The sequence below is a fragment of the Kogia breviceps genome, chromosome 6 (genome assembly GCF_026419965.1).
Source record: "Kogia breviceps isolate mKogBre1 chromosome 6, mKogBre1 haplotype 1, whole genome shotgun sequence".
NCBI lineage: Eukaryota > Metazoa > Chordata > Mammalia > Artiodactyla > Physeteridae > Kogia > Kogia breviceps.
In genome coordinates this window covers 34945850-34957554 of record NC_081315.1, presented here as the reverse complement: position 1 = coordinate 34957554, position 11705 = coordinate 34945850, and positions in this window count along the sequence as shown.

Genomic DNA, 11705 nt, shown 5'->3' with positions numbered 1-11705 from the left:
AGAATTAATTAGTAACTGATATATATATATTATTTTTGTTTTCAAATTATTCTTCGATGTTAAAGTGTTTAATCTCATTGCCATCAGTGTAGGGGTCTGTTCCATTTATTCTCTGGTTTCCTGTATACCTGAAATGCTTCATAATTTGCAAATTCAAAAATGATGAAAAGATTAAAAAATAAATTATGTTTGGGGACATATGCAGTATAAGCTTAGAGTTAAATTTCCATCACTGAAAAAATAATATGCTAAATATGCATAATTTCATGAAAAAATGAAGTTCTGTAATTTAAAATGATCACATATTTGTTTGCTTTATGCATTCACTAATAGCTCTCTTCTGAATACGGTTTCAGTAATAGCATGTGGGATTGTCATTCTATAGCCAACATAAGTCCAGTTTGCCCATCTCCATCATTTTGTATGTCAGAAAAGAGATCAAGAGAGGTTTAAATAATCTGAAAGTCACAATGCTGGAAATGCATAAGTATTCTGGTTCCCAGTCCAATGTTTTCTTCTATAATCTACTTTTTAAATTGAATAGTTGAGATATATTTTATAACAGTAAAAATTAGAAAACAATACATTTCACAATGGTGAATATTTGATGACGACATCTTAAACATAACTAAAGAGCTCAGAAAATAATTTTAAAAACACAAGCCTGTGAAACAATACATAAGTACCATGAGTGAAAGATAGATCAGTCATAGAAAATTTGCACCAATTATGATATAGTTCTTGTACTTTGAATTGTTGGAGAGGAAAAAACTTTCCCTTTACCTTTTCTAGGTTATTTTGGCTCATCTAAACATTAAATCGATGTGACACAGATGAACAGGAGAAAAAACAAATTTAGTGACATGCGGGGTCTCCTCAAGACTATGAGGCCCAAGAACAAGTTAGGCAACTGAGGCCTATATGTCACCTGAGGGAAGGAGAAGAGGGTAAGGGTTTGGGGCTTTAGAGTGGAGGAAGGCAATTCACATAGAGATGGAAAAACAAATATTTGGTAAATGAATATTTGCTGTGCCATAGAGACAATGGGACACAGATTGGACTTTGGTCTCCAGGCCCTGTTGAGTTTCCCTACCACAGTAGCCGATGTTCTCTGTAGATTTCTCTGGTGAGAGGGCTCTTCCTGGACAGGGCCTCTTATCTAAATTCTTTTAAGCAGTTAAAGGGAAGGTAAAAAGAAAGACTTCCTGAGTCCGTCTGTTAAAAGCAATCAGCCTCAGATAATCCTCAAGCCAAAGAGACACATTTTGGGGTGGAAGATTTTGTTTCCCCTTCATAATCAATTGCTCCTTTTCATTCTCTCTCTTTTTTTTTTTTTTTTTTTTTTGTGGTATGCGGGCCTCTCACTGTTGTGGCCTCTCCCGTTGCGGAGCACAGGCTCCGGCCGCGCAGGCTCAGCGGCCATGGCTCACGGGCCCAGCCGCTCCGCGGCATGTCGGATCTTCTTCCCGGACCGGGGCACGAACCCGCGTCCCCTGCATCGGCAGGCGGACTCTCAACCACTGCGCCACCAGGGAAGCCCACATTCTCTCTTTTTGAAAGAGAGGACTCCAAAGGGTAATAAAAGAGACATAAATTTCTCAGAATAAGATTTAATGAGTTTGTATATAACACTTGTTGGAGAATGGTAGTCATCTGTATAAAACTAAATTAGAGTTAAAGTATCTTAAAATGTATAATGCTATTAGTTTGAATTGAGAATGTTTAAAACAACACTTTTGTACAGGAGTTTTTCTTATAAATTCTTTCCCCAAACACATGCCCTGGCTTGAAGCTTTCCTCTTTCTGTGCATTGCCCTGGATGCTAGGATTTAATTGTGCTGGTCATTTCTCATTGTCACTCAGATTTGGAGGTAGCTCCAGAGGCCACAAAAGCCTACAAACCAGTCTTCACACTGTTTTAGGAACCTGAGTAATCAACTCTTTAGTAACTTTAAAGTTTTAGCCTTACACTAGTAATTCAATTTTATTTGAGTTCCTTGATTGGCATTTAGTTAATTCATTTGAAATTTTATTTATTTTTATTTTTTATTTTCTTCCTTTATACATTTTTAATATGATGGATTGTCTCTTTTTATTAACATCTATTTTGGAGTATAATTGCTTTACAATGGTGTGTTAGTTTCTGCTGCATAACAAAGTGAATCAGCTATACATATACATATATCCCCATATCTCCTCCCTCTTGCATCTCCCTCCCACCCTCCCTATCCCACACCTCTAGGTGGACACAAAGCACCGAAATGATCTCTCTGTGCTATATGGCTGCTTCCCACTAGCTATCTATCTTACATTTGGTAGTGTATATATGTCCATGCCACTCTCTCGCTTCGTCCCAGCTTAACCTTCCCCCTCCCCATGTCCTCAAGTCCATTCTCTATGTCTGCTCTTTTTTCCTGTCTTTCCCCTAGGTTCTTCAGAACCATTTTTAATATTTTAGGTTCCATATATATGTGCTAGCATACAGTATATTTGTTTTTCTCTTTCTAACTTAATTCACTCTGTATGACAGAATCTAGGTCCATCCACCTCACTAGAAATAACACAGTTTTGTTTCTTTTTATCGCTGAGTAATAGTCCATTGTGTATATGAGCCACATCTTCTTTATCCATTCATCTGTCGATGGACAATTAGATTGCTTCCATGTCCTGGCTATTGTAAATAGAGCTTCAATGAACATTGTGGTACATGAATCTTTTAGAGTTATGGTTTTTTCAGGGTATATGCCCCATAGTGGAATTGACTGATCATATGGTAGTTCTATTTTTAATATTTTAAGGAATCTCCATACTGTTCTCCATAGTGGTGGTATCAATTTACATTCCCACTAACAGTGCAAGAGGGTTGCCTCTTCTCCACACCCTTTCCAGAATTTATTGTTTGTAGATTTTTTGATGATGGACATTCTGACCAGTGTGAGGGGATACCTCATTGTAGCTTTGATTTGCATTTCTCTAATGATTAGAGATGTTGAGCATCCTTTCATGTGTTTGCTGGCAATCTGTATATCTTCTCTGGAGAAAAGTCTATTCAGGTCTTCTGCCCATTTTTTTATTGGGCTCTTTGTTTTTTTGATATTGAGCTGCATGAGCTACTTGTAAATTTTGAGATTAATCCTTTGTCAGTTGCTTCATCTGCAAATATTTTCTCCCATTCTGAGGGTTGTCTTTTCATCTTGCTTATGGTTTCCTTTGCTGTGCAAAAGCTTTTAAGTTTCATTAGGTCCTATTTGTTTATTTTTTAAAATTTCCGTTTCTCTAGGAGGTGGGTCAGAAGGGATCTTGCTGTGATTTATGTCATAGAGTGTTCTGCCTATGTTTTCCTCTAAGAGTTTTATAGTGTCTGGCCTTATATTTAGGTCTTAAATCCATTTTGAGTTTATTTTTGTGTATGGTGTTAGGGAGTGTTCTAATTTCATTCTTTTACATGTTGCTGTCCAGTTTTCCCAGCACCTTTTATTGAAGAGGCTATCTTTTCTCCATTTTATATTATTGCCTCTTTTATCAAAGATAAGGTGACTATATGAGCGTGGGTTTATCTCTGGGCTCTCTATCCTGTTCCATTGATTTATATTTCTGTTTTTTGGCTAGTACCATACTGTCTTGATTACTGTAGCTTTGTAGTATAGCCTGAAGTTAGGGAGCCTGATTTCTCCAGCTCCATTTTTCTTTCTCAAGATTGCTTTGGCTATTCGAGGTCTTTTGTGTTTCCATACAAATTGTGAAATTTTTGGTTCTAGTTCTGTGAAAAGTGCCATTGGAAGTTTGATAGAGATTGCATTGAATCTGTAGATTGCTTTGAGTAGTATAGTCATTTTCACAATGTTGATTCTTCCATTCCAAGAACATGTTATATCTCTCCATCTGTTTGTATCATCTTTAATTTCTTTTATCAGTGTCTTATAATTTTCTGCATACAGGTCTTTGTCTCCTGAGGCAGGTTTATTCCTAGGTATTTTGTTCTTTTTGTTGCAATGGTAAATGGGAGTGTTTCCTTAATTAATTTTTCATATTTTTCATCATTAGTGTATAGGAATGCAAGAGATTTCTGTGCATTAATTCTACCAGAAAACTACTAGAGCTAATCAATGAATTTGGTAAAGTAGCCAGATATGAAATTAATGCACAGAAATCTAATTTGAAATTTTAAATGTAGGTGAACTTTCTTTTTTTCCCTTTGTTTTACCCTTTATACACTGAGTATTGTCTAAAGTTTTCTTTTTAGCCCTGGGTCTGGCATTAAATCCTTCACCACTTCCTTGATTGTAACCTCAGGCAAATTACTCAGCCTCATTAGGAAATAGGGGAGAATGACGATGCCTATTTTCTGTAGTTATGAGGACTGAATGAAGCAATGCATGTAAATTATTCAGAATAGCATTTGCACTCAATAAATGTCAGCTATATTTGATATTGTAGGGAGAGAATCTGACTTTAAAATGATCAATTTAACCAGATCAGATTACCTAGATCTCATCACTTAGACCCACCTCCCCTCTTCCCCCCGGGGCACCTGAGCTTTAGTGCAGATGTTCCCAAACACTTGCATTTTCTCCACAAGTGTCAGTCATGCTCAGTCTCCAGGCACATCACAAATGACCTATCACTAACAATATATTCAGTTGCAAAGTTCAAAAATGATTTAAGAAATACACAGATGTAAAGCTCAAGATTATACCTATAAGATTATAACCTCATTCCCTTTCACTGAGTGGGAGCAAAAAGAGTGAAAACTCTTTCTGGGAATTGTGCATGTCCCACAGCAAGTTCCATCTTGGTTGTCAAGCTGCCTATGGTTATCATCTGGCTGATGGGTAATTGTGTAAAAGGGAATGCTACCAGTGGTGATTTGAAAAATTCTAACCAATCAAGATTAACTTAAAGTTTTAAATAGAAGAAGAAGAAAGGAAGGAAGGAGAGAGGGAAGCAAAGGAAAGACAGGAAGAGAATAAAAGAAAGAAAAACAATGTTCCAAACCAAAATGTATTCCTCTTCAGGGAAAAGAAGAGTATATTCCAATATATTTTTTCTCCTTTAAAATGACAACGGGAAATCAAGCACTGTGCAGATACACACACTCAAATATGTCTCGTTTCTAACACTTTATTTTATATTAATTACCTGTGCTTAGTGAGTACCTCGTTCATGTGAAGATCTGAATACTATGGTCAAGCTTTTTCCTTTTATGAAGGTCTACTGTTTTTCCTATTGAACTTAATATATTTGCATGATTGTCTATTGTTATTATAGATGGCATTCATTTTTAGAGATTATTCATATATAAAAATACATTGTATAGTTATATAAATCTAATATGTAAAAGTTACAAAAAATGTTTGTTTTTATAGTGGCCACAGGGTAAAACTGTTGGTAGCAAGAGGTAATATTTATGGATTATAAATATTTTTACTGGCATTAAAATGCTACATTATCATTTCCCTAAATGTTTCCCCAATTTTGGTGGCAGCTTTTTTGTTGTTAATATAAACAAAAATAAAATTTACCTGGATCAACTTTAGACAAATATATTTGAAATCTGCAGAAGCCGTTTCTAACTTTCAGTTAAAGTGAAGCTCTCTTAAGACCAGAAAGCTATCCTCAGGCAAATTGCCCCAGGCAACAGAATTGCTATGCCTAAAGGAATAACAATGTGCTTAGTGATAACATGGCCCAATTAAACTCAATTCGGCAAATTAAATAGGTGAGAAATAGAATAGCAGATTGTAAAAACTAAATATATTGAAAGGAAGAAGAAAAGTATCCAAGAAAGTTTAAATCTAAAATATTCTGAATAATTGATGAATTTTTACCTGAAGATTGTAAAGGAGAGAAAAATTGTTCTAGATGCTTTGGTGTCAGAAAGAATTGTTTGAAAATTCTCTCAACCTAGTAGCTATATGATTTGATTTTAACATGTTCACTATTTCTAAGCCTCAATATTCTCATTTGTGATAGTAGATTTTTCTTCATATGTTCATTGCAAGGATTAAGGTATATATTACATGTGAAGCACTTATCAACAAATATTGCCTGCTCTTACTATAATGATATCCATGAGTTTCAACCAAATACCTGATTACCTGAAATAAAAGAAGTAATTTTCACATGATAATATCCAATTCCTAGCAGAGATGGACTCACTCTGAGGTTCTTACAGCATACCACTGCAGAAAAATAATCTTATAGAAAGAAAGTTGTCCTCTATTTATTTACTCAGGTGTGACAGTTTGAGAACTGAGTAGATATGGATTTGTTGCAATGACTTTGATTAGAGCAGTCAAGCTAAATTAAAAGGTAAATTCAAATTACAAATTGGAAATAAGTTATTTTTACAAGTCAGTTCTGTTTATCATCCTCATTTATCATTCCGCATGTACAAAGTCTTGCAAAAAAATAAATTACTCTGTCATGTCAGTACTTTTATTTCTTACCTGACCTTTTGAATATGAGTGCTCAAGTCCCTGGACATCAATAAGAATATTATGTTTTAGTAAAACAAAGTTTAAATAGCCATTCTAAATCGGAAGAGTGTAATTTGATTAGAAACATGAGATTATCAAAATCAGAGGGTAAGAACCTTTCTAGAAAACTTCATTACATTCCCATGAACAAATTGTTAAGAAAGATTATTCTAATATCTTAAGATGGGAAACTAGTGTGGTTTTATTACCAGTATTAACTTACAAACAAAATACAATGAAACATGTGATTTTGAGATTGCCAGCACGGAGAAGGTTTATCTAGGGATAATTTCACCAACATAAATAAAGAACATCATAATCCTGATAATTATTATCTCAAGTTGAGAACAAGTAGTTGATAAAAATATAAGTGATGAGATGAAAATGTAGACACATACTGTGACCAAGGAACTCTCCATGTACATTTCTCTAGTTCATTAACTGAGATTCTGCACATGTTCAGATGTTACTGTTAGTTTACTACATGCATGGGGAGATTAAAGAGTTTTCAAAATCTTGACAGCTTTGTTGTCTTGTAAAATTGCCATTTCTTTGTCCTCTTTCTTAATTTTTAAGGTCCAGTTTTAGCCCTATGATGTTGACCATTCACTTTTATCTTCATAGGGTAGTCCATGATGGTCATAGTAGCTGAGCTTATTCTCTCTAAGAATCAGAACAGGTAGACTTTTGTTTGGATTCCAGGAGATAAATATCTGTTTTTGTTTGGGGGCAACTACTTAATATATCCAGAGAATATGATGAGCCAATTGTAATTTACATCCCTCTTAATACTCCTCACCCATACACCCACTCATATATGGTCAATTAATTTATAACAAAGGAGTCAAGAATATACAGTGGAGAGAAGACAGGCTCTTCAATAAATCATGTTGGAAAAACTGCACAACCACATGTAAAAGAATGAAACTGGACCCTTTTCTTACATCATGTACAAAAATTAACTTGAAATGGTTTAAAGGCATATGGTTTGAGAAGTGTTTTACATGTATTAATCTCATTTACTTCTCACTAAAGAAAAGATCCAGTGAAGCAGTTACTATAATTATTCCCACATAAAGAAAGAACCATTGCTCAGAGAAGTTGAGTAACTTGACAAGTTCATACAACAAAATAAAGAAGGAACTGGTATTAACAGCTTTAAGGCTCCTTGCCTCCCATGGCCTACTGTGTTAAATACTAGGATAGATTAGCCCATGAGCTATATCGTGTCCCCTTATCAACTGTAAGACACCTATGTATATGAACCATAAACTGCCCCAGACATGCTGAGACAATATAAACGGCACAATATAAATTTGTGTAAGTCACACTGAATAATGTAAGATCAAGTCATCCCAGTAACATAATCTCTATGAAAACTGTGTATGTGCATGCATATGTCTATGAGTAAGCAGAGATGAATCTTTTTGTTTTAATGTCTGTTGAAATCAGAAATCTTATTATTTTTTTTTTTAGTGATGTCTCTTCTGAGGTCCCCATCACCAAAGATAATCTGTAGTGAAACATTAACTGCTTCATTAAAACAGTTACTACCTTTTACAAAGTACTATTCAAAGCCTAGCAGAGTAATCAGACAGTTCATGGGGTGGATTTCAATTCAAGCCTCTGTGCAGTAGGATTTTATGGTATGCACAAAACTTCTGTCTGCTGGTGTCACCCTGGTCCACAGTTACTTGCCAGGAGACTTTCAAATAGTTGACCCACTAGGATGAACAACTGGTCAGAGTGTACTACTATTTTATTCATTTTATTTACTAGCAAGGAATCGGATCCAGTTTAAACAACTAAAATATAGTCTTTATATGTGTTGACTGGGTACTTACTAGGCACAGAACTCCTTACTAGGCAAAAGAAAAATCAAAGAGATACTAATATTCATCTTACAGTCTATCAGAGGAAGATAAGAAAATTGCATACATAAATGTAACAAAAATCGGCATAGTATATTAAAGTCAGCATGATATTATGAAAAGAATTTAGTTTTTAGAATCAGGCCAAGAAGTCCTAGCTTAACATTATGCTGCTTAATATTTATGAAGCTTATTTTTTTCATCTGGAAAATGAAAATTAAAAACAACTTAGGATGCCTCTGTGAGTATAAAATAATACAACAAAATAGATAATAAAATATTTATTAATATATAATTAATGAATAACTTACAGTAAATACTATAAAGTATGTAATTATATATATATAATATAAGATAAATATATATTTAAATAAATAAAATAATATTGATTAAGCAACAAGTATAGTACCTGGAGAAAAAGACATGTTTAAAATCTATTATCTTTCTCTTTTAATTCCTTCTCCTTCTCTTAATTAGAGAAAATGCTAAGTGCCATCAGATGAAATGACACGGTTAAAAAAAAATGTTTCAGAGCTCTACAGAGTAGAGATTGCTTTCAGGTTTCTTTTTGTGGGGCAAAAGGATACGAAAGTCTTTATGAGAGATGTGGTATATGACACTCATCTTGGAGTCTGAAGTATCTGGACATTAGTGATGAGTAATGTGCACAAAAGAAAGCAGAGTTATGTCATAAACTTTTTGATTTAAAAAAATATCTTAGTAATATAAGTATTAAATTTGTCAAATTATTGAGGTTAAATTTTAGATTTGTTTCTGTTCTTAAATTTAATAGAAAACTAAATGAAGAAATTATATTAACCATAGATGTATAAAGAGTTTGTAAAAAAAGGTTTTTTTGAAGTGTGAGAGTCTGAAAATGTGATTTTAATTATTCTGACCTTAAGAGCACTGAAAAGCTAATACACTTTTTCCAGAAAATGTTTGAGAGACTACAGCTAAAAATATGATTAATATATTTGTGAAATCAATTGAATTCAAAGAAAAAGCTAACATATTTGAAAAGAAGCTAGTATATATGAATATTTTTATCATAGATGATGACAATAAAAAATGTGCTTTACCAAATTGCACAGAGGAAGCAAGCACAGTATTTACAATACCAAAATTTGTTGCACAACAGGATTTTGTTGAGAGAGCCTTTAAATTTTCTTTTCTTAATAAATAAATTTGACTTTGCATAAACTTATTTGAGATTTATTTGAGATATATGGATATTTAAAATATGTAGATATAAAAAATCCACTGCACACTATTAAGAAAATAAAATACCCATCGAAGGATGCCATCTTGATCTTTATACATGTTCTATCTTAAAGACCATAGTGGTCACCTGTGAGAATCATCTTTGCCTTCACCATACATTGGTATAAATCTTACGTGTTACTTTATGTGTTGGCTAATGCAGGAAGAAATAAGTTTTCCACTGGTTGGAACTGAGGTAAGTGAAGTTTTAAAGAGGCCCTTGGCGGGCTTCCCTGGTGGCGCAGTGGTTAAGAATCCGCCTGCCGATGCAGGGGACACGGGTTCGTGCCCTGGTCCGGGAAGATCCCACATGTCGCGGAGCAAGTAAGCCCGTGAGCCATGGCCGCTAGGCCTGCGCGTCCGGAGCCTGCGCAACGGGAGAGGCCACAGCAGTGAGAGGCCCCCATACCGCAAAAAAAAAAAAAAAAAAAAAAAAAAAAAAAAAAGAAGCCCTTGGGCTCACATTTAGATAAAACTCTCAATTTACTGGTCTATAATACATCTATAATACAATTCCCTCAATATCTATAAAATTACCGTGAATTGTATAACTGGAGGTGGGGAGGGACCCTCAAGTTATTTCCAGAAACCTGAAAACTTTTTCAAGGGAAACAATGAAACAAACCAGAAGTTAACCATCAAACTTGTAATGATTGATATTTCTTTTAGAAGAAAACATAAAGTCTACATGTACATTACACATTGCTTATGTATTGCTTGTCATGAGATTTAAAAATTTCTTACCAGAAGTTTCCAGCCAGAACTTTAGTAGTGCTCATTTGCCACCAGGAAGAAGTTGAACTTAGATAAATGCTAGATGAGTAAGCATAAATGATGAGAAATATGATCTTAAGTGGAGAAAAGATTATACAGATCATTTTACTCTTTGCATTCCTCCCCATTACATTATAAAGCAGATTAACATTTTGTTAAAGGTGTATCCTTCAACTGGTTCCCTAGAAACTATTTGAATTGAATATTGCCTTTGCTATCATGGTCTCTGCGGCCTCCCACCTCCACATCAACCAAGTATTTCTGGATGTATCTGAAATAATTACTGGTAATGATTAATAATTCGGTTATTATAAGAAGTAGGTAAAATTAATATCTCTCAAGTTCATACAACATAAAATTATTATTATTAATTATAAAGAGAATAATTTTTTTAATTTGAAGTGTCTTTCTGCTTTTCTGCTGAGTCCTGTAATGGTGATAATAGTTTATGTTAATTCAAATACAGGAACCACGGCAGAGCTGAATTGCTCTGTAGAATGAAGAAACATCTCTGGAAAATCCTGGTGGTTTTACTGATCTTTGCATTTATATATTTAATAAAGGTACTAATTTAGACCATTAAATAAGTGTTTTAAAGCTGCACACTTTCATTATGTAATATCCTTGAGAATGAAAATTACAATTACATTTCTTTGTGCAACCATTTTAAAGGGGAAGAAATAATAACTGAGCATGTCTTTTAGCAGTGTCACAAATATATCATTTAGTAAATAAGTACTGGAATAGAACATGATCATTTATTGTTGGACCATTTATTGTTGTAACTGATAAACAGATGTGGCAATAAATTTCAAACGGATTGCAAATATGGATTAGTCTCACAGAGATGCATTTTATGTGATGGCAATGGAGGGGAAACAAGGAGAACAGTGGAGGTGTCACACAGCATTTCAAGTTTAATTCCCTTAGATTGCATATGCGTGACTACTGGTATTTTTTCTCAATTTGTGGAGTTCAAGTTCAATCTAGATAAAAGAAAATCAGTACTGTACATGTTTTATAGAATAATTCTCTATCTTTGAATTGCTAATATAATTTACCTATCAACTAAATAGAATGTCTAAGTAAATATTTCAAGATAAGTCTATATGTAAAAACTTTTCTGAATCTTTCCACATCTAGTAATATATTTTTCACCTTCACACCTGGATGACAGCTTGGGTGATAACTGATTTCTTTGACCCTGACATTTTTCACTAAATATCTAGTGGATCATATTGTATTGTCCTTTTCCAACTCTTGTTACAAAAGACAACAATGAAGTCGACAACTTTTTCTGCCAAAATGCCAATGTGTG